General features: G+C 36.4%; 1 protein-coding gene across 1 annotated transcript in view; it reads left to right on the top strand.

Annotated features, from left to right (window-relative positions):
* The window catches only part of LOC6032983, a 430,596-nt gene that overhangs the window by 178,949 nt on the left and 224,693 nt on the right, over window positions 1-26,954 (top strand). The gene's annotated exons all lie outside the window — the stretch shown is intronic.

The following is a 26,954-nucleotide window of genomic DNA, read 5'->3' as shown; positions in this document are numbered from 1 at the left end:
TGTGTGTATGTATGTATGTGTTCAAAATTCTTGCCAAGTTTTCTCAGCACTGGCTGGACCGATTTTGATCAAACCGGTTGCATTCGACTTGGTTTAGGGTCCCATACGAAACGAAACTATTGGCACTACGCCCCCCGGGGCATGGCCTTCCTCTAACGTGGGATTTCTGCTCCAGCGCCTCTGACGAGACAGGAGAAACCGGGACCGACGTTTTACTTCACCATCCGATAGAAGCTCAGTGGATAAGGCGGGAATCGAACCCGCGTCTCATAGCATCATCAGGATCGGCAGCCGAAGCCGCTACCCCTGCGCCACGAGACCCACAGGGTCCCATACATCGCTATTGAATTGTTTGAAGTTTCGATTAGTAGTTCAAAAGTTATATATAAAAATGTGTTTTCACATTTATCCGGATCTCACTTATATGCATGAAAACTATGTCCGGATCCACCATCCAACCCATCGTTGGTTAGGTAATCGAAAAACCATTCCAAGGAATCCAAAACACTGACGATCTGGCAACCCTGTCTCGAGATATGGCCACTTAAGTAATATTTATGTCCTTTTTGGAAGCCGGATCTCACTTAAATGTATGTAAACTATGTCCGGATCCATCATCCGACCCATCCTTGGTTAGGTAATCGAGAGACCTTTCCAACGAGTCCAAAACATTGAAGATCTGGCAACCCTGTCTCGAGATATGTCCACTTAAGTGATATTGATGCACTTTTTTGAAGCCGGATCCCACTTAAATGTATGTAAACTAAGTCCGGGTGCATCATACAACCCATCGTTGGTTAGATTATCAAAAGACCTTTCCAACGAGTCTAAAATATTGAAGATCTGGCAATCTTGTCTCGAGTTATGATCACTTAAGTTATATGAGTGTACGTTTTTTTCTGGATTCAAAAAATAGCTGAAATATGTGTTCAAACCATATATTACCCATTGTTGGTAAAAAGTGAGGAAGGCATCAACCACATAGGTGGATTAAGTTAGTATTTTGATATGTTTTAGAGGACATCAAATCCCAACTTTTCAGAAATTTCCAGGTTGTGCAAAAAATCTTTGAGCGAGTTATGAATTTTTGAATCAATACTGATTTTTTTTCAAAAAATATTGGTCGCAAAAATTTTTCAACTCTATTTTTCGATATAAAATCAAATTTGCAATCAAAAAGCACTTTAGTGAAATTTTGATAAAGTGCACCGTTTTCAAGTTAAATCCATTTTTAGGTGACTTTTATGAAAATAGTAAAAAAAAAATATTTTCAAAATTTTTAAACCAAGACTAACATTTAAAAAGGGCATAATATTGAATGTTTGGCCGTTTTGAAATGTTAGTCTTGGTTTAAAAAATATTTTTTTCGAATAGATCGGAAAATTTCACGAATGTTTTATTTTTTAACATTGAAAATCGGACCATCAATTGGGTTTGAAAATGGTGTGTTGTTTGGGTGGGACTTAGAAAACATCAATTTTCCTGTTTTAAACCTTTGCATGGCAATATCTCAGCAACTAAGGGTCGTATCAACAAAGTCCGAATAAGCAAAACATAGAGAATTTTCTCAGCTTTTCAAAAATAGTTTATTCAAAGGTGGGCAAACATGTGCACTAATTTTAAAAAAATGAAGAACTTCGACTATTTTCAAAAAAGTTACCTAAAAATGGATTGGACTTGATATCGGTGCACTTTATCAAAATTTCACTAAAGTACTTTTTGATTGCAAATTTGATTTTACATCAAAAAATGAAGTTAAAAATTTTTGCGACCAATTTTTCGATATTTTGAAAAAATTATTATTGATTCTAAAATTCATAACTCGCTCAACTTGGAAATTTCTGAAAAGTTGGGATTTGATGTCCTCTAAAACATATAAAAAAAAATTAAAATAGTGTTTTTTTGCAAATCAAGTTTTAGTGACAAAAAGTTAAATAAAAAATCACCAAAATTTTTTTTACCGTGTATCATTTTTATTCAGTGTAGTCCATATCCATACCTACAACTTTGCCGAAGACGCCAAATCGATCAAAAAATTCCTTCAAAAGATACAGAATTTTGAATTTTCACATATCATTTTTGTATGGCCAGCTGCCAAATTTGTATGGAAAATTATATGGACAAACTAATGATGCAAAATGGCTTGTTTGGGCATACCGAAGGCACCAAAAAAGTTTCAATCGGATTAAAAAATACAAAAAAAATCGAATGACCGAAATCTGAGAGAACTGCTCATGTTCAAAATGGGCAAAGTTCCCAAGGATTTTTAAGGTGAAGCCGTTGATCATTTTGGAAGAAAATTGATCATCATTATAAAATATTCTGTATTAAATTCAATTTAACGAATTTCACCACCAAAATGAATCATCATGTGCCGGTTGTTGCCTTCTTGAAGCCACTGAAAGAATTTTTGATCTAAATCAAATGTGCTTCAAAATTTATATCATTTTGTGGCACAGTCATTGACGTTCTAGTTAGCAATCATTGATTAATGACGATTTCCATAACTTTACAAGGAATGGGATAACCGTTACCAAAAGGAATCAGTATGTGTAGGGCACTATTCTAAACAACTTGTTGAAGAAATTTTGTCAAAATATTGAAAGCGACGCAAAATTTATATCTTTGAACGAAAAATCATGACAATGATGGAAGTCTTCACGTTAATACTTTTTTTTACATACTGTATAAAAAATGATAAACGTGCCAAAATTAATAAAAAAATGTAAATGAGTACTTTCAATAGTTTGATTTAACCACTTAGCTTTTTTGCAATTTTGTTGACAAGTTGCTCTCCAGTGTTTCATACCAGCATTCCATGTGCAATTTCCACAAGAAGACCTCTTTCTCCCACCAACAATTTGGCTCAACAAAAGGACGCCCAAGTGCAACCTGAAGCTCCGTTGTTTGCGTCCCACCTAGCTAGACGAGCACGACGCTGTTGTTCATATTTAATTTTCGACCGTGGTGCAACAAAACTGCTACATTTTATCCATTATTAATAACTGTCTGATGCACTGGCACTGCTCGCGAAAGTGCACCAAATGGCTCGTACTGTACAAGAAAGAGCTTTCGCAAATGAAATGCTGCTCTGGCTGGCATTTTGGCAAAGTGGAATTTATGATGATGAAAGGATGCATTTGTCGTGTCTTTTTAAGGTTGGAGATGTGCTTTGATGATGTTTTTCAAGTGTTTATTAAATATCTCATCAAGTGGTCTAATACCAAAAATATTTGGTTTTCATTCGCAGGTAATGGATCACTCAAGAATGATTTCATCAACAATCTTCCAGGCACCCTCTCAAGTCAATTACCATCATCCGTCATCACAGTGAGTGGAAATAGGTCTCAATTTGCATAAAAGTAGCAAACAAACAGAAGGAAACCATTTCTTATGCCTTGATTACGGGCATACTAATTTCTACCCAAAACAACTTTGCCTTGTGTCCTTTAATAAGCAAAAAAAGGGTTAAACTTCCTTCCTTTCGGTGCTTCTTAAATCCTTGAATAAAAGAAGCTGGAGTCCCTTCCGTTTCCTCCCCCGGGGGTGGATCCAAAGGTTGACAGTGACAAACCGAGAAAGCTGCGCCCGTCAGTCAGACAACGCACACACCCAGGAAAGGACAACGGGTTGTGAACCCTTGATTTTTTTTGTTATTGAGAGGCTTGATTCTATTCGACGAAAGAGGGACGTAAATGATTCACTGTTTGCGTATTGAGAGCGCGCAAATCCCGGGAAGGCCAAGGTTGGAGTCTTGGGCTCGTGACGGAAGCGGCAACAGAGCGGCGACGCAGCAAAACCCTAAATAAACAATCCCACAAGATTGTTGAACTACAACTTGCGACCCGTATAACGTTCTGGGACGATGGGATTGTACACGGAGGGAACGTGTATTAGGTTTCAAACATACTTTAATTTTTTTATTATTTGAGAAATGAATAGCTCTTTATTGAATCAACAAAAACCTTTAGTTAAGAAGTTACCATAAATAGTGTTATATATCAAGACGGTTGATTGTTTAAGAACTACATTTTTATTAAATTTTCCTCCGTGCTTACCACATCCACGATGACACACTGGCTGGTCTGTATTTTCTGAAAAAAAAAGAAAATCGCGCTCAGTGGCGCCTTTTTTCCTCCACGTTTATGTTTGGATTGCCTTTCTTGATCCCTTCTCATTATTTATTTAAATATCCAAAATGATGAGACGGGGCCCGGTTAAATAAAAATGAATGGAGCCAGTGACAGCGAAGGACCCTCTCGGCTTCAGCATCGCAACCTGGTCTCTGCTTGGTTTAATGAAAATTCAATTCCCCCGCCCGAAATCACTGTGCCCCATTGTGCCGAAATTAAATTTATGGTCGCTGGTTCGCTTTTGTGGCCTCAGCAGTGTTTTGTAGTAAGTTTTTTTCGGGGTGTTTTGGGAGTGGCCTCTTTTTATCGTTTTATGGCCATTTTGGGGGGATGGACGGTGAGAAGATCATAATCGGCAAACAAGTGGGTTCCCTTCCTCGTCCCGCTGGACGTTCCGTAGATTAAATGAGCATTTTTTTTAGAGTGGTTTTGTGGGAACCAAGATCCAGTGCTGGAAAATTATGAAGTGTATAGGACAGTTGAGTTTTAAGATATTTGGATTCATTTAAAATTTATAATATTGCATTATGAGATGAATGATGGTAATATTCATCAGGGAATTGTGACAGATTTTGTGCCAAAAAAATGTCAAGGTATGTCACGCTTAAACGAAGAAAATTAAGTTTACACAACACAGGAAAAAATTTTTATTTTGGAAGGTTGAAAATTTGGTTTGTTGAATAACGTCATGATTTGAAATCCGGACACTTAGTAGCATATCATTTTTGTTATAGCTGACATAAAATCATGTAATAAGTTGGAAATGAAGAAATATCATCAGGATGTAGTATAAACAGTCAGTTTTAAGAGCATGCATGCAAAATATGTCTTTTCTAACAATTTTTCATCAGAATTTGAAAATTAAAATGACTTGTTGTGCTTAGAACCCCGGACACTGATAAAAGCTGATTCGAAATCCGGACACTTTTGCTTCGAATTCCGGATACTCATTTTTGCTAATGAAACACACAAATTTGGACTGAAATGTTAGTGAAAGGCATTCTTTAGGTCTCAAACAAGCTGTTAACATCAAAACAATCGATACTTTAAATAAAAATTTGCTTGAATTTAAGGAAATCAAAACCATAAATTTTTGCTTTGCCTTCCTGGTGCTTCGGACGCATATGAAATATTTCACGTGAAATGTTTCACATGTTTGGTATCTTATAATTGTATTTTATTTAATTGTTTTGACATTAACTACAGCGTTCAAACAAACTTTAAATGAAAGTTGATGTCAGAATTCATCAAATAACTCATTTTTGACATTTATAATGCGAACTTATATCCAAATAATTGATAAAACAAGATGAGGTGTCCGGGTTTCGAAGCGTCAGGGAATTCGAATTATGACGTTATTACCTCTTTTTGAGTAATTTTACTCAAAAATGTTAATATAAACCTGATGAAATTTACCTGTAACTGATGTACTTTTCTTTTGACACAAAATGTATTACTGTTCCCTGATTAATATTACCGTCATTTTTTCTGTGAAGCTTAATTTCAAATGGTTATTTGCCGTTTATCAGTTCAGCTTAGAGCGTCCAATTTCCCGTCCCGGGAAAAAAATCCCGGCAATTCCCGGGATTTCCAAAAAAAAAAATATTTTCCATTTCCCGGGAAATTGGCAAATTTCCCGGGAATTCTCGAAATTCTAGTGGAAGTATACATTTTCTTAATTTTTTGTCATTTTTTTAACTAGCAACAAATAATAATAAATAAACGGCTTTTATTTATTCTATTTAATTTATTGATCTAATTGAACATACCAGTTTGAAAAAGTCATGTCAAGGTTTATTTCAGATAATATTAATTTCTGAAGCATTCACAACTGGGAATCGATCTTGTTTATTTGTTGGGCAACAAAAATTACGATTTTACGTAATGAAAACAAAGTACTGGAATTTTTTTTAATAACAATTGTTGTTTTTGAAAATTTAATTGAAAATTAGAAGCTCTTTCTACCATGATCAAAATTGAGTTTGTTTTACGTTTTGTTTACCATGACCAAATTGGATTAAAATATGAAATGTTAATACTAAAAAATCTCTTAACTTTTTTGATTGCTCTAAAAATCCTTTTCAACATTTATTTAAGTCATTTATTAACCTGAATTATTGAATAATCATTAAAAATATATGAAAAGTGCCCAAAAATGCAAACATATTTCTAATGGTCGCTCTAAATATTTAAAAACTTTGAGATGTGATTTGATAAAAACGGTATTTCAAGTGAAAAAGCAGAATTTAAAGGTAAATTTGATGCTTGTATTTTTATTTACACGCTCAAACCAGTAATATTTGTTCTGGAAAAAAATGCCAAGAATTACATATTTTCTGCATGATTTTTTTTCTTTTAAACATCGTGTTTTAATATTTTTCTTAAGCAATCATTTCGATTGGAAAAGTAATATATAATGTTTCTCAACAAAACAACACTAATGATTATTTTTTGATATTTTTTACGAGTTGATTGACAGCTTATAAGAAAAAAGGCATTAATTGATCCTCACACTTATATTTACCTGAGTCAGGGGTGCCCAACCTTTTGGGCCTGCGGGCCAGATCTGATTTTTCTGAAGCAGTGCCGGGCCGGAATTAATATTTGATAAAAGTTGAAAAAGTAAACACATTTTTTCAATTTTCTTATGAATCGGTTCTTTAGAGCAAATACATAAAAGAACTGGTGTTGCAAATATGATACCGTAAAACGGGGTGACTTTGATAACCGGGGTGACTTTGATAGGTTTGCGATTTTTCCGCAAAATGAAGAGTACATTTAAAATACGTAAGGAATGGTTCAGAAACATACTGACCGTGGTAGAGAAGTGTTCAAAGTACCTCAAGAAGAACTTTTCATAAATTTTTGAAAGGTTTATAAAGTTAGTTAACTTTAGTTAAGAAAATGTTGATGAAAGTAATTATTTTAAACTTCTCAAAGTGTCATGATTTTCTCAATGATTATGATTTTTATTCGGAAAACGGAATGCATTTTCGGATTCTTTGGACAATTTTCCACTAGGAGAAGGTTAAACAAGTTTGTAAATAATAAATAATATGTGTTTTTGAAACACATTCAAAACAAAATTCAAAATTTATAGGCATTTTCAGTTGAACAAATTTCATGTAAAATGTGAAAACTTGTGATTCGTGCTTCGAATTCAGTATAAAATGCAATAGAAATCGATAATTTTGTAAACAAAACTAGTTTTAACAAATTTCAGGCAAAATTCCGACTTTTTAACAATTTTACCTAAAATTTGTATGTATTTTGTTAAAAAGTGTATAAACTTAGTTAACTTAACATAAACATTGATTTGTTTTCTTACAAACTATATCAGCTACTTTAGTGATGGTACATTTAACGTACAAATAAAGTTTGAACATCTTAAATATGATTTTAACAAGAAAAACTATGACTATCAAAGTCACCCCGGAATTAAAACTAAGAATTTTTAACGTAACTATTTTTCTAAACACTATTGAAAAAACTTTTTTTTCCAAAATAGTGCATGAACTTTGTGTGGCCTACTCCAGTACATATTTTAAAAATAATAATCTTGAGAAAAACCTTACCTGTTGGAAAATATTCTAAAAACAAATTGAAATCCTATCAAAGTCACCCCGGTTTACGGTACCTTGATTTTAGAAATGATAAACAAATATAACATTCAAAAATGTGTTTATTTGACTTATTTTAATTTTTGCTTGTTTAAAATTGTATGGATATTGTTTTTGACGATTGCAATTAAATACCTTGATATATTATTTTTTAATAAAAAAAATCAAACTTCAATGATCCTTGCAATGTTTTGAAATTTTTGATACATTTTTCAATATTTAAAAAATATTTCCAGCGATCTATTTTCAGTATGAACAATTTGATTTTTATGCTTTTTTTTAAAACACTAAAAAGTTGTTCTGGAAAAAACATTAGTTTTGCTTACTTATTTATTAAAAAAAGAAATTACAAAAAAACTTCTAATTGAAGTTAACACAGTCAAAACTGAAAGAAATAAAATTTAGTCTCTTTTTGTAAATTTTAAGACAACAATCCAAGTTTTTTCATAAATTTCACAATTTTACGAAATGGATAATTTTGTTTTCCTGCACAATTTTTTCAGTTAAAAAATAACAACATAAAAATTATATGAAATAAATTCAAACATGAAGAATGTTCTTATAATGTGTTAAACTTTGATCTCAAGCTTATTTTTTTAATTCAGACAATAATTTTATTTATTTAATGCAGCCCTAAGGGCCAGTCATAGAAATATTTTAAAATGCCGTCGCGGGCCGGATGAAATGGCTTAACGGGCCGGATCCGGCCCGCGGGCCGGACGTTGGGCTGGCCTGACCTAAGTGGTTGCTATTCTATTAAATTTTGTAGCAGGGAGCGGTCGTGGCTAAATGGTTACGATGTTTGCTTTATAATTAAATGGTCCTAGGTTCGATACCCATCTGCTCCCAACGAGAAAGTTATGGTATCATTAAAATTTGAATCAAATGAAAACTTGCAGCTCACGGCGGGGTTCGATCCCCTGTCCTTAGGATTGGCAAGCAACAATCCTTTCCACTAAACCGTGGAGCATTGGTAGCTTGAGGAGGACTGATACTGATATAGTTGAGTCCAAGAATCGAACAAAGAATAAAATTGAATGCAAGTTGAATATCAGAACTTAAACAAGATTGCATGCAAGATTGCAAGCGCAGTTGAAATTGAATCTAAAAATACCTCGCTAAAAATAGCCTGGGCGACTGATAGAATTCATCCAATAAGAGATGAGAAGAATTGAAAGCTTTCTCATAAGAAATGAGAACACACGAAGAATTCGAACAACAATGCAAAAACGGTCAGACCATTCACCTTCCCAAAAATCGTCCAACTCAAAGCGAAACTTACTGGAGGATACCGTGGAGATTTTTCCTTAATACTCTGAAAAAAGTGGAGAATCAACACTTCCCGTCTTCCAAATCCCTTTCCTTGTCCTTGGTGCGCGGTGGAAAGTATGAGAAAACGTGTACACAAAAAGCATGAACAAAAGAAAAATAAATAAATGTTTCACACCCCAAAAATAACATCAATCTGGTGAGAGTCATATCCAAATTATCAAGTCTGCGCCCCAACCGTTTCGGCTATCTCACCGTCTTGTAAATGCTGTGTTCAACGCCGATGTAGCAGTAGGTTCCCCGTACGTCGTACACTGAATTAACTGTATACGATGTATGGAGAACGTACAGCTACATCGGTGTTGATCCAACTAAATTCACAGCGGCGAGATAGCCGAGATGGTTGGGGCGCGGACTTGGTAATCTGGGTATGACCCTCACCAGATTGATGTTATTTTTGGGGTGGTCAAAATTAATTTATTTTTCTTTTGTACATGTTTTTTGTGTACACGTTTTCTCATACAATATTACATGCTTTTGCTCACAAAGGTGATGTGCATGCTTTTGCATGCGATTTTACACATAATTTTTTTTACTGTGTAGACAATCATCACATCACATGGCGAAAATCCAGTCTGCAATCCGCAAAAATCACCGTCTCCTAGCGAAGCAAAGCTATTCTATTAAATTTTGTAGCAAAATATTAATCAGAACCAGGAGCAGAACAATTTTCGGTAAATTTTAAATTTCCCGGAAAAATTGCTGGAAATTTCCCGTTTCCCGGGAAATTTGAAACCCCGAGAAATTGGACGCTCTAGTTCAGCTGGCAAAATTAAGGCCCTCAATTTAATTTCCCACAATACTTAAAATTTTGCAATTCAATTATTTTATGCAATGGTGGTTCTCAGATTCTCTCTAACGAGTTCTGTTGAATTTTTCAGTACATGATTCCACACAAATAAAAAAGGTTAAATTTTTGATGGTTTTAAATTTGGTTGGTTGAATATAACCTCTTTTTTATGATTACCTGATGAAAATTCATCAGAAACTGGTGAATATTCATCAATTCCTGATGTAATATTACCATCATTTTGTTTTTCTGTGAAAATTTATTTTCGAACCATCCTTATTTTATATGCATGAAGCAATTGAAGCGAACGTGTCGCAAATTTCCCAAAATCAAATTAATTGGAATATAATTAGTGAAAATACCCTTCAAGTTAATTTTCATCTGAAATATCCAGCACTGCAGGTCATTCAAATTTTGATTCAATTTTCATTGGCATTTCTTGGAACCATGGGACGAGCCAGCAGCGCTTGCGAGTGAAAAGTAAATGTTCGCTCCAAAGTGCCCATTCGGCAGGTATAAAAATTACAATAAATTAAAAGGAAATTTAAACTTTTTTTTATCCCCCTTGTACACCCTGTGAAGTGGCTCAGCTGCCATAAGCCTGGTCGCAGGTCGTTCCGTGTGCCTTCCTGCATATTCCGCCGATTTTGGGCCAAAGGTTGGCGAAACAACACAAAAAAAAGTACGCGCCTCGGTGATGAAAATAAAGTTGCACGATAAATATGAATTATTTGCAGCTTGGGTAAATGTAAAAATTAAATTTTGCGCTTCCCTTGTCCAAAACGCACAAAAAAACGCGTTTCACAAGGCAGGACAACGGCCAGTTGGGCCACGTTGGTGGCAAGAGGCAAGGAATCCAATTTGGGCCGAGTGGATTTGGGGAAGAATCGCGTGGCGAGCGCGCTCTGTGCAAATTAAAACGCTAACATGATGTATCTTTGCGGCAATGAAATCGAGCAATCCCGGGTGGAGCAGTATTAAACGCGAATAAGTGCAGAAAGTTGAGCGATGTAATGTGCGTTTTGTTTTGGCAGTTAATGGGAGCTTTTTTTGTGCCGTTATGAGCGTTGAAAAGTCTGTCTGATTCCTTATATTAAGAACTTGATTTGTTTAATAACATTAATTTGAGTGTCATTGTAAGTTTTGTTTTTTTTTTAATTTGTTTTGAAAATTTGGATGGAACTATTGATTTTCCTTCCACGAAAGTGCTAAAAATATCACTTTTCGATATTGTTTTGATTTTATTAGTGAATCGACTAGACACATAGACAACTCCATTCATTTCATTTTTCGGAATTGCACAAATTGTTGTATGGAACTTTTTGCAAAATAGTAGTTTATGCAACAAGTTGCAAAAAGTGGATTTTTTCAGCACGAGTCGTACATTTATCCAACGAGGTTCACCGAGTTGGATAAATACGAAGAGTGCTGAAAAAATCAAGTTTTGCAACGAGTTCCATACAACATTTTTTGCAATTCCAAAAAACACACACTGAGTGAAATTTTATGTCAAATTTTCATGTATTTTGTCAATAAATCGTTTAAATCAAAAAAATGTTGAAAAGTGTTACTTTTCGAAACAAGTGCTGAAAGGTTCAACTTTTCAGCACCCATTTGAGTGCTGAAAAGTAGAACTTTTCAGCATTTATTTTGAAAAGTGTTGCTATTCGATTCTGTTATTTTTGGTACAGAAAAAAGGCTATTTCGTCGTTCAAGAATGACAGGAAAAGTAACTAATTTCACGACAGAATTGCAAAAATTGATTTTTTCAGCACTCGTCGTATTGATCCAACACGGTTAACCTAGTTGGATAAATGTACGACTTGCGCAAAAAAAAATTCTTTTTGCAACTTGTTGCAAAAACTACTATTATTGTGAATCCTACGATTGGTGATTGAACTAACGAAATAACGAATGAATTATTAGAAACCAGGACCTTTTCAGCCAAATCGTGTCAATTTTGTCGCTGGAGAATGTGTCATATATATATATTTTTAGAAAAAATTCTGTTATTCGTTGGTGAGTTGAGAAAATTTATTTTTCTGAATTTTAAATCTTTGCGTTTTCTCATCAACATAATTTTGGATATATTTTAGATAAAGCGAATTTATTTAGCTGCTTACTTTAAAAGAATTAAAAAAATAACCAACAGTTTCTAAAAAAGCCTTTGGTAGGGATCATCCAAAAATGCTAGAAAATAAAACCAACAAAAACCCTTCCGCACTAGTGCAAGAGGAGAGCCTTTTCACGTTAAAACACCAAAAGCTGCTTAACACCGGCAGAGAAGGAGTGTGTATGTGTGGGTGTGGATTAACGTGTTTCCATTTCGCCCCTCAAAAAAAAAAAAAAAACATATACCTACGCCCACATTCACACTTGCATACACACATTCGTAAAATTGTTCCACCAACAAACTGAGCGGGATGGAGGCAGGCTGCCGGAATGCTTTTGCCGGTTGGGAAAGCTTCGCAAAAGTCGGTGGGAAAAATGTTTGCGTTTGAAAAATGTTTTGTTTTCGAAATTATCCACCAACGAGTATGTTTGGTGCACACTCGATGAATGTTGGTGGTGGTATGTGTATGTGAAGGTACTTTAAGCCATCATCATTTATTTTTCTCCCTGCAAGTGCTCTGCAGCTGAATGACTCTATTTTTCCTGGCCGTGTCCGGGGTGGGAAAAAATGAGGGAGAGGGCTGAGCTTAAGTTCTTTTCATTTTGAAACTCGTAACACGTGGAAACTTGAGCACAAAGAGACGTACTTTGGCCCCTTTAGTTAACTGGTGAACCTTAAAGTTGACCGTCCTGTGCATCTGGGATCGAAGAATTTCTTAAAAGAAAGCTTGCGAAAATGTTCCAATCTCAGTAACGCAAGTGCAACAAAGTCCTTTCTTCCAGGAACCAAATCACACCATATGTACTAAAATAGGTAGTGGAGAAAAGGCCAAGAAAAGGTCCAAAGTTTGCCATTTCCACCACATTAGGTGCCAGGTCATGCCAGGAAGAACAGTGGCAGGAGAAACTTTGGACTGGGAAAAGGTAGCATCTGGTGTGCCCCAGTCTTTCTTCTGGTACATATGAGGTAGGAAGGCCAACGAACGGTGAAAGGTACAAATTTAAGCTTACCTGGAAGTTGTTCCAGACTACTGCTGCTGGGGGTGTCTTGGGCGGAGAACATTGCGTCTTTGGAACAGCTTGCACGTTAAGTAAAATGACGATAATGCTCTGTTTGGGCATCGTTTTGTAGCACAATTTGCTTTGGAATCAACTTTTCCAGGTTTACATTCAGAAAGGTTAGGGACAACGTTCTTTAGCTCCGCAAAATGTCACCGAGCTCAAGGGAAACAATTATTTCTAGAATGATTTTTCGCTTGTTTACGTTTCGCTTACCAGATGAATGACAATGTTTGAGATGGATGTGGGAACGAGTACCAAGATAACCTTTACCTGTCCAACACTTTGCTTAACATTCAAATAACTTTGAATAATGTGGATTTTGTTAAAATAATGAAAAATGCACTTTTTGAGTCTACTCTAAATTAATCAGGGCTTTTCAGACTAACACATCCAATTACTTTGGCAAAGAAATCTCCAAATTCTATTTGGGCTAAATTGAAACACATTTGATTTTGAAATTTGAAATTAAATATGTCTTTATTGAACATTCTATTACATTTCTTTTACATGATAAGTGGTATGGCCTAATGCTCTTTATCTTTGTTGTATTTTTCGTTTTATTTTAACCGATCACATTTATTCATTTGCTTCAAATTGTTTTACATTATTGCATTGAATTGAATACATTTGAGTAAAAAAGAAAAAAAAAATCACTTTAACAGATAATCCTAACCTAAAACTAAAAAAATAAATCCATTGAAATATTCAAAATCACTACAACGAGTAAACTACGAACTGTATTTTAAGATGAATGCTCCAAGAGTTCTTACTTGTTCCTGGCGAGTTTTGCACCCACGCATAGTTGTTGTCATCTCGATGAAAATGTTCAGAAGTTCTTGTGGTGAAAGGTCACTACTGCCTTCACCCGTTGATGTTGGTTGGTTTTCCCTCGGTTGCTGACTGAAGCCTGGAGGTGTTGTATGCTCTGCAACTCTTTGCCGCTGATTCAACGGCAATGGCTGCAGATTTGGAACCACTCGAGTAGATCCTGCTCCTGGTGACGCCAAAGCAGGAAAATCCACGTCTGTGTATGCTGGTGGTGTTTTGCGACGATTTGGTTGGTGCCTCGTCGTCGCTTGCTGCCGAATTTTTACAAACTCAGCACGTTTTGGGCAGCTCCGATTCTTGGTCGAATGGTCGCCACCGCAATTGAAGCATTTAGCTTCGATGTTCTCGTTGATTGTGTTGCAAGCTTGAGTTTTGTGCTCACCTCCGCAGGTTGCACAACGACTCTTGATGAAACAGTTCCTTCCACCATGTCCAAACTGCAAGCAGTTCGAACATTGCGTCACGTCGCGGTGTACTGGACGATAACGTTCCCAAGTCACGATGATGTTGAAAATTGCCCGAACTGCTTTCAGCTCAGACGGCGTTGTCGATCCTTTCTCGAGATGAACCAGGTACAGTTGATCACGATGCTTGATGTCCTTGTTGTGTCTCGTCATCTTGAAGACTTCGATCACGTTCAACTTAAGAGTTTTGAGCTCTTCTTTCAGCACACTCACATCCATGTCGTACAGGCCTCGGAGGACCTGTTTCATGGGGCGTTTACCTGGATCGTCATGGCTGTAGTATTCAATCTTGGTGTTGTTCAGGAAATCCCGAACGTAGTTGTAATCCTTTCTGGTAGGTAGCAGAATTTTGAGTCCATCAGCACACAAGCGAATGGAAGCTCGTAAAGCACCAGATTTGATAAAACCGGTCAGCCACTTTCGCACCGAATCCGATGACGATGTTTTCACAAAAATGGGTGGCAACTTTTCCCGTTGTTCAAATTCTTCCTTCTCGCTCACGTCCACAGGGAGGGTAGCGAACTGGTTTCCAGTCAATTTTTGAGCGTTCTTGCTCAAACTGCCTGGCTTTGCAGGTAGCGCTTCGGCATTCTTTAGCTTCTTCAAATCTGCCGATCCTGCTGGTGAGGACCGTCTCTTTTTCTTGCCCTGAGGCATTTTTGCACGTTTTAAGCACTTTTCAGGAGCTAAAATCCAGGAGTACCTCACTGAATGCTGGTCCACAAAGGAATGATTTGATTTTGAAATTTCTGTTATTGTAAAAAAAGTTGTCAATCTGTAAAATTGCAGTTTATTCAACGTGTCCCTTCCAATCAAAAAACAAAATGGGTTTGTTAAACTTGAGGCCAAATTTGAAGCACAACAAATATCATAAGTAAAAATAAAAAAGGTTATAAGGGCTATTTTAAATGATCTTTCCAAATGAGTCCGCGGGCCACATTTGGCCCACGGGACACAGTTTGAAACCCCTGTGTTAAGTTCATTATCAGTAGTTATTTTCAAAATAATATATTATCATAAAGTTTTGGAGGTTCAAATGTTATGAGCATGAGCACGATCATGAGAGACCCATCCCAAGTAACATTTTAGGTTTTAAGTAGGCCATAAAAGCCTATTTAGGCCGTATGAGGGTTTCCAGAACCATGATAAAACCTGTAAGTTTAAAAATGTTACTAGGGATAGTTACCCTTTAGGGTGACAATAAAAATTATCGACACCCTCTGGCTCGATTCTTTAGGCAAAATAAGTACCTAACGGTGTCAATTTTGAGCCAAACCGCTTAAGGTCAAGGGGTCCCTTTATCGTTGATATTTATATGGGGAAAATCGCAAAAATGTATGCAGAAAATCATCGCTTCAGTATTTTTTGCTACGTGGTGCGGATATCGCCCAAAATTTTCCAGGTGTGTGAACAACTTTGCTGAAGGGTGCAAAACGATCCGAGTTGTTCCTGATTTATTGGTGATTTATTAGAAAAAAAAATTACCATTAATTACTTTCAAGTATATAAGCCGATTTCTTTTCATCGCATTACTTATAACTCATCAGGATCAACTCGGATTTTATTGCACACTTCGACAAAGTTGTAGGAAAATGAACTTCCTACTAGAAGCGCCCCTTTTAACCTTAACCGATTTGGCTCAAAATTGGCACAGTTACTTATTTTTGCCTAAAGAATCGGACCAGAGAGAATCTCTTAGAATTTTCTCTTTTTAATTTTTGTTGTTACCCTAGCCGGGACCTGTGATGTAGGGGTAAGCGTGATTGCCTCTCACCCAGTCGGCCTGGATTCGATCCCAGACGGTCCCTATAGCAGGTTTGATCGTTAGCTCTGTCCAGGTGCAGGAGTCGTCTCCCTGAGTCCTGCCTCGGTGGAGTCACTGGTAGGCAGTTGGACTAACAATCCAAAGGTCGTCAGTTCGAATCCCGGGGTGGATGGAAGCTAAGGTGTAAAAATAGGTTTGCAATTGCCTCAACAATCGAGCATTCGGACACCTAGATTCGAGTAGGAATCTCGCAAACGAGAACGCCGAGGCAATGCTGTAGAGCGAATAATTTGATTTTTTGTCACCCTATTGCCCCTTTTGTTGATAAACAGAACCGTAATATCCTATTAGCTCTACCAATCATTGGCTTCGACGATCTAGCAGTGTTTCCCGTGAATGTATGAATGAGTTGAAAAGATAAAACACCATGATTGCTAAAACTAGATCAGTTGCGAATTAGTAACAGTCTATGCTCACCAACGGCGCCCGCCTTGTCAGTTTGTAGACTTCGAGTTTAAGGGACAGGAATGTTAGTAAGCTCAGGGTGCTACACCCCACTAGCGCCAGGTCAGGATTTACCATAGAAAATAAAGATGTGACCAATTGAATGATTTTTGTTTAATGTGATATGGTTTTATTCTGAACGCAAGCAGTTTTTTCTTTCATATGCTTTTTGAACACAATGAATCGTCAAAATTAAATTATTGATTAAAACAGCTAGATTAATGCCCGTCTTGAGAAGAAGTTAGATTGTAGAAAGATCAAAATTAATGCCGCAAAAAAAACAACGAGAATATCATATAGTTCAAAATCGAAACTGAGGAACAGTTACTTCAAAAAATGTGACTAACTTTGCAAGTTGCAACATGCTCTGGTCGGTCAAGGGTTCAAAACTCAAGTCGACAATAATTGCTTCCTGGAAGCTCGGTTTTGTACATTCCAGATGACATGAGTGTTTTTATAGAAGGGGTGAAAGAGGTGGGGTTAAGAGCCAAGCTTCCTGGCGAAGTTTTCATTGTTCATAATTTCTTCCCCACCATTGTTGTATGTGCTCTTGTACTCTTCAACATCATTCATTTGTCCAACATGATTTTGCGGTAGTGGTTAAACTTTAGACAACAATGCAGTACAGGTAAAAAGTGATGTTGCATTGATATTTAAATATATTTTTTGTATTACTGACATGAGCTATAAAACTAGAAATGTTTTAAAATCAATTTATTAACTAAAATTGCTTTACAAATTGCATCACAAAATGTCCATGAAATTTCAACACAAAACAATCCCCAAGTTCACCGATTAAATTTCACAGCCCCCATTGTGTGACAATGTTCCATTCGAAAAATTAAATTAAATTATCCCCGGTGGCGCCATTTGCCCGCGTCAGACCAGGTTTGCCAAAAGCCGCCAAAGTCAGGGCACCGAAAAATGGCATTTTTGGTGGGGCGCACATTTTCACGTACACTCTCCGAGTAGACACACAGTACACGTGTGATAATTATCGTTTTCGGCTAAAGATACCACGGAACAGGTCGTCGACAGCCGCCGCCACTTTGGCTGCTGAAATCGGACCCCGGAGGCAGCTTAGGGTCGCACCTGTCGAGCTTTATCATCATTTTTGTTTCGTTTTAAAATAACTTGAATGATATTCACATTTCGCTGATAATTTACCTAATCTTTTACTTTTCAGTATTTGTAATTTTGAAAAGTTATTTAATTTTAACTTTAAAGATTTTAAATCTAAGTAAGGCTTAAAATCATTAAAATATTTTTAATACTGTTGACTGTTGACTTTATGAAAATGGGCATCCAAATTTGTTAGAGGAATCAATATATTATTTTTGAAAATTCTGAGTACCGTCATCAAGGGTGACATTGGGTCTGGGGAGTGCAATTGTGCCATACTTAGATGCTGAAATTTGTGTGACATAATTACGCACTCTGACCTTATGTCACCCCTGATGTGATGCGATTCTTTTAAAATTGAGTTCAGTTATTTATTGTTTAATAACTTCATTTCGCGTTTCCTTCCATTTCAACCTCACCTTAGCAACATTTCGCTTTAAGCATTTCTCCGTTCCAAATTAATTACACTAAATAATCAAGCCAAACGTAGCATTCCAATCAGGCTCATCAATGCTGACCTGGCTTTTTCTAAGAAATCCAAACGCCTTCGCTGGAGAGGCAGCAAAAAAAAAGGTCGGAAATTAGATGCCGACCGCAGGGCTTATCTAAAATTAGACCCTTCGGAAGGTGAGGCTGGAAATGGCGCGGAAGCCAGATCTTGCATGAAAGCGAGGAGCCTCGCTAATCCGGGGCCATTTGTTCAATCAACACCTTGCGGCCGATGAGTGAATCATAATTAATTAGATCGGTTGGGTGGTTGCCAGTGCGGTGCTTTAAAAAGAAGATGAAAATGGAAAAAAGTTTTTTTTTTGTTCAAATTTTCAAATTTTACAAATAATAATTATGAATTAGATTTTCTTTAATTTCCAAGATTTTAGAGTATTTTTTAATTTTATTTCTGCTATTACAAATTTTGAAACCAGCACATAAGCTTTTGAGTTATAACCTTATTTTTATATTGGGCTATATTATGTATCTGTTTAACCCTCTACTGCCCACATTTTTTTGATTTTTTTATTTTTCCCATGATCAGTAGGTCATTTTAAGCATCTTTTGTTCTACGATTAACTCCACTTCTCTTGTTTTAAATTTTTCTTGTTTAATTTTTAGTAAAAAACGAAACTATTGGCACTACGCCCCCCGGGGCATGGCCTTCCTCTAACGTGGGATTTCTGCTCCAGCGCCTCTGACGAGACAGGAGAAACCGGGACCGACGTTTTACTTCACCATCCGATAGAAGCTCAGTGGATAAGGCGGGAATCGAACCCGCGTCTCATAGCATCATCGGGATCGGCAGCCGAAGCCGCTACCCCTGCGCCACGAGACCCAATTTTTAGTATTTTCATTTAATCGCCGTCGTGCTAACTTGTCGTACGTGCATTTTGGGCCAAATTGAGTTAGGAACGCCATTTTGTGCATCTCACAATGCCACATCTTTTGACCTTCACAGATCCCCAAAATTCGATTTCAATCCTAAGATATTCAATGAAAACCAAAAAAGCTCCGAAAATTTTTGTCACTTTTCATATAAAAGTAGTTTCAATCTTGTTGTGCTGTCTTGTCAAAATTTATGTAAGTGCGTCAAAAGGCCAAAGGGATTTCAGGTCAGGATGTGTTTGACGCACGTACAAGTTAGACTACCGTAAACATTTGTAATTATAACTCGGGACTCCAGCAACCAACTTCAACCAAACTTCGGGACAATGCACAGAATGGTCAGCCAAACAAAACGTGTTTGCTATTGTTTACATTGCGTGCTTTCGTTTTTGTTTATCCAAGGTCAAACATTAAAACGCGTTTTTCTCGGAACGTCAAAATGGCGGGTGCGACAAGATAGCACGACGACGTCGATTTGTCTTTACCTTTATTTATCTTGTTTAGTTTATTTTTAATAATGTTTGGGTTATTCTACCATCTCACATCACTAGGGGAGAGTGGGGAGACTTGATCCCCTTTTTTGTATCGCACATAACTCTGTCAATTTCTCACAAAACTATGATTTTTTTGCATGAATTGAAAGCTTAAACATTCAACTATGTTTGGCTGATAAGGATATTTCATCAGATAATCTCTTCGAATCATGCCAAGCGTTTTAAAAAAAATATTTTTAACCGGCATTTTCAAAATGTTGGAAGTAATTTGATCCCCCTTTCAACATTTTGAAGAAATCTTAAGCAAAATGTTTCTTATTCACCCAAACTTTTAATTTTCTATAAGTTACAGCTATTTTACATTAAACCTGTACGTTTGTGTTCAAAATATAACAAGATTAGCATGCAAAATATTGAAAAACTTAAAATTTTCTTTTTTAGACCGAAATTGGGCATGTTTACAAAAGCTGGTAATTTTTGTTCACAAAACTTTTGAAAAATGGTTCAAACTGCAGTAAGTTATGAACAACTATACTAAAGGAAACTATGTACGAAAACCCAGCCCAATTATTTAATCTTGAGGCTGATTCCAGTGACTGTAAAAATGCAGGGATCAAGTCTCCTTAAACGCACTTTTTTGAACAATTGATTGTAAAAATAGTATGACGATAAATTTAACGTCAAATGCGTAAGTATTTTGGAGTTGATATGTTTATCAAACAATTCATAAATAAAAAATGCTTTTTTTTGAATATTTTTTCAGTGTTTTCTATACTTATCTAAACAAAGGAAAAAGATCTCTTGGAAGTTTTTTGCAGCACTTCTTAGAAAAATGTGTGTGACTCAATCCAAACATTTTTTTATTTTTTTCTTTGTTTTCTACAATGAGTTTTAGTCAATTTCGCACAACTTTCTAAAACAAAGCTAATTGTTTTACCCACATTCTGACGAGATACAGGCTTGGGATCAAGTCTCCCCGGGGATTAAGTCTCCCCATTCTCCCCTACGTTTTGACTATCTTGTTTTTACATGTTTTTACAGTCACTTTTTCATTTGGATTTCTAATGAATTTTTAAATCAAAGCCCGCCTAGAGGTGGGATTGGGTTGAATTTACTTCCATCTTTTAAATTTAAGTTTTACTAAAAAATAATCAGGTTGGTTCTAAAATTTCTTGTAATCGTCTGTTGTCTTATATTCATCAAAAGTTTATTTTGATATTTGGGTATTGAATAAAATTGAAGGTTTTGCTGAATGACTCTATTTTTTACTGAGCGGAATCTTATACTTAATGAATATTTAGTAATTTTAGCATTATTTCACAAAAATCTATTCATTCTTCCTCCCCTAATGAACCGGAGTCAATCGTTCGAAAACTATACCATAGAAACATTCACTTTTCCGGTTGCTGTTTCTAATTGCTAGTATTGTTTTCACGGAACATCACCAAACCCAGGCTGACATTAGCTTTGCGAGATGTTGCTTCTCCCAGACTGTTTCTAATTAAGTAAAACTGCCTCAAGGAGGCTTGAATTGTAGTTTTATTTTCCTTCTCTGCCTAAAGCGCTCGATGACGTCCGTGGAAAGGAGCCATCTTTGCACAAAATATCAATTTGAAAGTCAATTTTATCTTGATGGACTCCGGAAATGGGGGTTCCTTCGGTGATGTTAGGTTTGAGGGTTCTTCGCCACGACCTTATCTGGCAAATCTTGAGATTTTCACTTCTCAGTCCCCAGCTATCAAAGTGTCGTCCATCTCATGAAAAATTTAATCCGTTCCAAGAGAATGTCCAAGGAAGACAGATTGCGGAGCTGTCCCCCCCCCCCCCGGTTAGGTTATTGATGGAACGTCAACAAGACCCAGTTCTTTGGAGCTTGAAAACGACAATCTTGATAGGTCCTGGATGCCCGAAGAAGTAGATAAATATTTATAACCAAAAATCACCGTCAATACCCCCTGTGCGGTCGTCCAAACAACCCCTCCCTTTTCGAAGATAATCGTAACTCCGTAATATGGTCCCGCTCAGTCAGGTCGGTTTGCTTCGGCTCCTAGGCGAGCCCACACGTTCGCCGCCACCGATGATGACGATGGACGACGACCGGCGCGTAATACATCCCTGGGAAGTTGTTTAGGCGTAATAAGCTCGGTTTTTGTGGCTTTTTAGGACGGTCATAGGGAAACTTTTACGAGCTCAGCTTTGGTTCTTGGACGACGTGAAATCGGGTCGGGGCCAAGGAATCGGAACGGTTGTGCACCATATAAATATTAGTACCGCGCAGATACTCCGGAATGTAGGCAATATTTACAACTAGCCGGTTGAGGGTGGATAAAGAGCACACCTTAGGTTTGAGATCGTGGGAAACCTTTGTCAGCATTTTGGAGGACCCTCGTTACGGAATATTATGGTCCAATTTATTGAACCATTTTGGTAATGAAGTTTGTGATAACAAAATTAATTGAAAAATCGGAAAGCAAAAACGAAGCTCAGAATGTTTAAGCTTGTGAAAATAAATTCAAAAAAATATTTAAGAGGTACTCTTGGATAATAAACATGCATAGTATAACCTTTGATGAAACTTCTGATTGCCGAAACCCCAACCTTGTTAGAAAACTCAAAATTCTGTTTCTTTCCCACAGCCGCCCATAACTTTACATTGTTTGTGGGCCACCAACCCCCCGTAACAATCAACCCACGTGTACGTACACAGTAGCGTGGTTCACGTTTCTATGAAAAAGACAAAAGTTGTTATTTTGTCTTGCATCAACCGGAATTTCGTTCTTTTATGTACCCAGAAGCACTCCTGAAAATTTGAGCCCATTTTGTAAGGTCTAGGAGCTCCAGTTTTAATTTGAAATTTATATGGGATTTTGATTTATTTTCCATGGGAAACTATCTTTTTTTACATTGTATTAGGATTTTTTTTTTATAAATCGATGAAATGACTTGATTCTTATAGTAGGAGATAGGTTTCGAACTGGGGAACAACTTTGTAGAACATACCAACATGCTAGGAAGTGACCCTTTAAAGATACAGATACTTTTAGATGGTGGCTTTTGATGTAAAGCCCCTTCAAAAGCCACCATCTAAAAGTATCTGTATCTTTAAAGGGTCACTTCCTAGCATGTTGGTATGTTCTACAAAGTTGTTCCCCAGTTCAAAACCTATCTCCTACTATAAGAATCAAGTCATTTCATCGATTTATAAAAAAAATCCTAATACAATGTAAAAAAAGATAGTTTCCCATGGAAAATAAATCAAAATCCCATATAAATTTCAAATTAAAACTGGAGCTCCTATACCTTACCAAATGGGCTCAAATTTTCAGGAGTGCTTCTGGGGACATAAAAGAACAAAATTCCGGTTGATGCAAGACAAAATAACAACTTTTGTCTTTTTCATAGAAACGTGAACCACGCTAGTACACAGGCACCGAGGCATGCAAAGCAATTAGTCTCCCCCGGTGACGATAATACCATTAAAATATGGCTTTTACCAGGTACTAACAAACGACAATCATGTACCAGGGAAATTTCGTTCAATTTCTCCGACGCAAGCGCTTATGGGTGTGAACACCCCCTAAAAGCTTCCCGTGAAAAAGCTTCGCAAGATGTTTGCTTCACCGTAAAATTCCAGCACCCCAAACCAACGGGGGAGGCAGAGCAGTCTTCAAAAAACCGCAAAATGAAAAGTGACAAGCTTAATTTCTTTCTCTAATGGGGTTTTCTGCGACTTCGTGGTTCCCCGTTGCAAGAACGCGGTGCGTCTTGGAAGTTGGCTGGTGCCAGCTGCAGTTCTGAGTATGATGTGACTTGCGTCACGTTTAACCCCTGGACAGTAATTGATGAACTATAATTGGAACAATATCGAAAAATTGCAATACTCAATCAAATTGCCAATTCATAATAGCTTAGAAACACGATCGAACAATTAAGTGAAGAAGACAAAAATAAAAACAAGTATCTGAGCACTTTAGGGTTAAGATCGACTCGCAATTTCACCGTCTTTTTCCATTTTTGTCCCTTCATTTTTGGTGCGGTGACACAAAGTGAGACAAATTGTGATACTTTCCATTTTAAGTGATGTGTTCTTCAGAAAATTTTTCCATCTTGTCTGGTACGGATCACGCGTTTGAGCTTTTAGGCTAATCAAATTATGGTTGGAGAGTTGTTCCTTGCGCGAACAGGCGAGAGTCAAATTTTACCTTCCAACAGCATTACCCCACTTGGGATGCTTTATGAACGCCTGAGAAAAGGTAAAGCCGTCAAGACCCAACAAGCTCGTCATTGGGAGGCTGAAGTGTTTGTGTAATTATGCGTTTACTGCTCCCACCGACGCCCCATTCACCTTTTTTTTGCTTGAACCACTCCCAAGAAAAGGGGAAAAGAGAGTCGGAATCTGGTCACGGTAATGCAATGTTGGTACAAATATTTACGGCTTTCGAAGGGTTTTATGCTCCCCTCAGGGTTGTTTTTGATGCCGTTGCAGTGGTTTGGATGGGTGTTGTTTCTCAGGTATTTATATAAAAGAGCATCCCTTCGAGCAGAACGAAACATGCCTCTTCGAGTGTAAACGAAACGTGATGAATTTAGGGGCGTTACAAAGTGGGAGTTTACTATTAGAAGTTTTATGTTTTTTACTACTATTTCTTTTTTTATTTGCACAATTGGCCCGAATTATCAAGGGACAAGAATTTTTTATTCGACAAACTGGAAACGTTTCTTTATTTTATTATGAAATGTACGGTACCGCATTTTTTTAATTTTAAGTCAATACTTAGATACAGTCGAAACTCGATTACCCAAAGGTCTCACAAAAAAATCACTTTGGATAATCGAATAGAAAAAAATCCTTGTTTTATTTCCAATTGTGGAACTTAAGTGTGACCCAAAAACTAAAGTGATTTACACGGAAAGAGGATCCATCGCCAAGTCAGTAGAAAAAATTTCCTGGTTTAATTTTGCTGATATTCGAGAAAATTTTCACTAAGCCAGCGAAATTTTTCGCTGAAACCAGCGGCTGAGCAGAATGAAATCTAGCAACTTAGTTTTGCTGGTTTGTTTTCGCTAATTACTGGCGAACATATTTGACAGCAGAAAATCTAGCGAAACTATTCGCTGTTTCCAGTGTATTACTCCACTACTCTAGCAGAAATTCTACTGTAAGGGGTAGCTTCAGAATTGATAGTTGTCCTTCTCATCTCAGAGTTGATTGATGGGATTCAACAAACTTTTGAAACAAAGTGAAACTAAAAAGCAAAATTTGTGTAGTGAAGTGAAATCGACCACTCAATTGAAATTTAATGTTCACACAGTGCCGATTTACCAAATCATCAAATCCAACGAGTAAGTAATCAAATATCATAATGTGAAGGTCGAATGTATTTGCAAATTTGTCAAAACAAACAGAATTATGTTTTGAAAACTTTTCCAACAAACTTTGACTTATTGGGAATTATGACTATAACTTGTAGAGCTATCCGACTTTTCAAATATTCATTGTGTTTTCGTTTCCCGGGCAGACGGTAATAACAAAATACATGACATTTCAATAACAAATGCTGTTAAAATAACAGAAAGTGTTATGGAATCTTCTTGAAAAATCTATTTTTGCATAAGGGTTTAATAACAGTTTATGTTCTCATAACAAAATTTGTCATTGGTCTGATATTGGTTAAAGGCCAAAACAACGTTGGAATAACATTTTTTGTTATGGAAGAATAACTCCAACTGATATTGGGAAGATCGGATTAGTTGTTAAAATAACAAAAAATAATAACAAAGATTTGTTCGAAGAATAACTAAAATTGTTTTAAGTCTGTTATTACAATAACAATCCAATAACAAAAAAAATCATTACGGCGAATAACAAATCTTGTTATAAAAAACATAGAATGTTATTGGCCTAGTATTTTCAAATATCAAAAAATGTTATTCCCAAGTCATTTCCGTCTGCTCGGGATGTTTACAATTTCTCTACATAAATTTTAAAGTGTAAATCCTTTATTAATATCGTTGAACAAGTCTATTTTTTTAAATGCCTTAAATCGGGGTCATATAGTTGATATTATTTAATTTATTTTTCAAATATTAAAATTTTCTCATGATTTATATGTTTAAAATGTGTACTGAGCTGGAACACACAATGTCCATGTACATAAATTCAAAAAAGTTTAAAAAATAGTTACTTTCAAAATTGTTTATTTCAAAACCAGGGTACCGTAAACTGGGGTGACTTTGATAGCCCGGGGTGATTTTGATAGGTTTTTCAAATGCCCGTCAAATTAATATTTAAACATTTTTGAGAATTTTGAGTATGTAAGCATTAAGGGAAAGCTTATTATTGAACATATATGCAAAAATTTGACTGTTACATTGGATGTTTCAAAAATAGTGGCCAAATCAAATTTCTATCAATGTCACCCCGGGCTATCAAAGTCACCCCAGTTTACGGTATCTTTGAAAGTTACTGCACACCAATTTCTCATTACTGAATTCAGTTAAATTTACTGAAATCTGCGCCCATTTTCAGTAATGAAAACTTACTGAAAAAAAAAAACAATTGAAAATTAGTGTAGCTAGCTTATTAACTTAAAAAAATGAAAGTAAATTTAAAGTAGGGGAAATTCTCGTATGTTTGGCAGGTTAAGCACTCGCTCCTAACTCCATCCAAATTGCTGATTTTTACAATTGAAACAACTAATTTTGCATAATTTTTGATAGCAACTTGCTTGCTCACTTCTTATCGAGCTATTTATCACTCGATTTCAGTTGAAAACGCTTTTAATTAGCTTTAATTGAATAGCACGCTGGAATTAGATGCTGTTCCCCTAGTTAAATAAAATGGTTCAATTTTTCAAATAATAAAATTCAAATTCAGTCAGAAAATTTTTGTGCTGAAAATGCGTTTTTTTTTAATATTTAAAATACAGATTAGGTGTCGGAGTTGGAGTCGGAGCCGGAGTCAACAAATTTCGGAAAGCTAGAGTCGGAGTCGTAGTCGGAATCGGAGTCAACAATTTGTGGAAAGCCGGAGCCGGAGTCGGAGTCGGAGTCGCTTGAAATATGACCCGACTCCGCAGCCCTGCTCTGAAATATGTAGCTCATCAGTATGAGAAACCTACATGACCGAAATGTCAAACTCATATATGCGTTAATCCTTTTCATTCTTCATCGGTCTGATGGCCGAGCGGGCTACGGCGCCTTACTGGTGGTGCTTGCTTCGAAGACCCGCCTTTGGTCCAAGAAGACAAAAACTTTATACAATATTTGCAACGGCTATATTATTTGTGATAAAACCTAAATTGAAAAATATTTTGCTATTTTAAATTATGAGTTAACATTTCGTTACATAAGG

Source organism: Culex quinquefasciatus, chromosome 1 (genome assembly GCF_015732765.1).
Source record: "Culex quinquefasciatus strain JHB chromosome 1, VPISU_Cqui_1.0_pri_paternal, whole genome shotgun sequence".
Taxonomy (NCBI): Eukaryota; Metazoa; Arthropoda; class Insecta; order Diptera; family Culicidae; genus Culex; species Culex quinquefasciatus.
The sequence above is the reverse complement of the archived record's forward strand: the minus strand, read 5'-3'. Positions and strand labels throughout refer to the sequence as shown.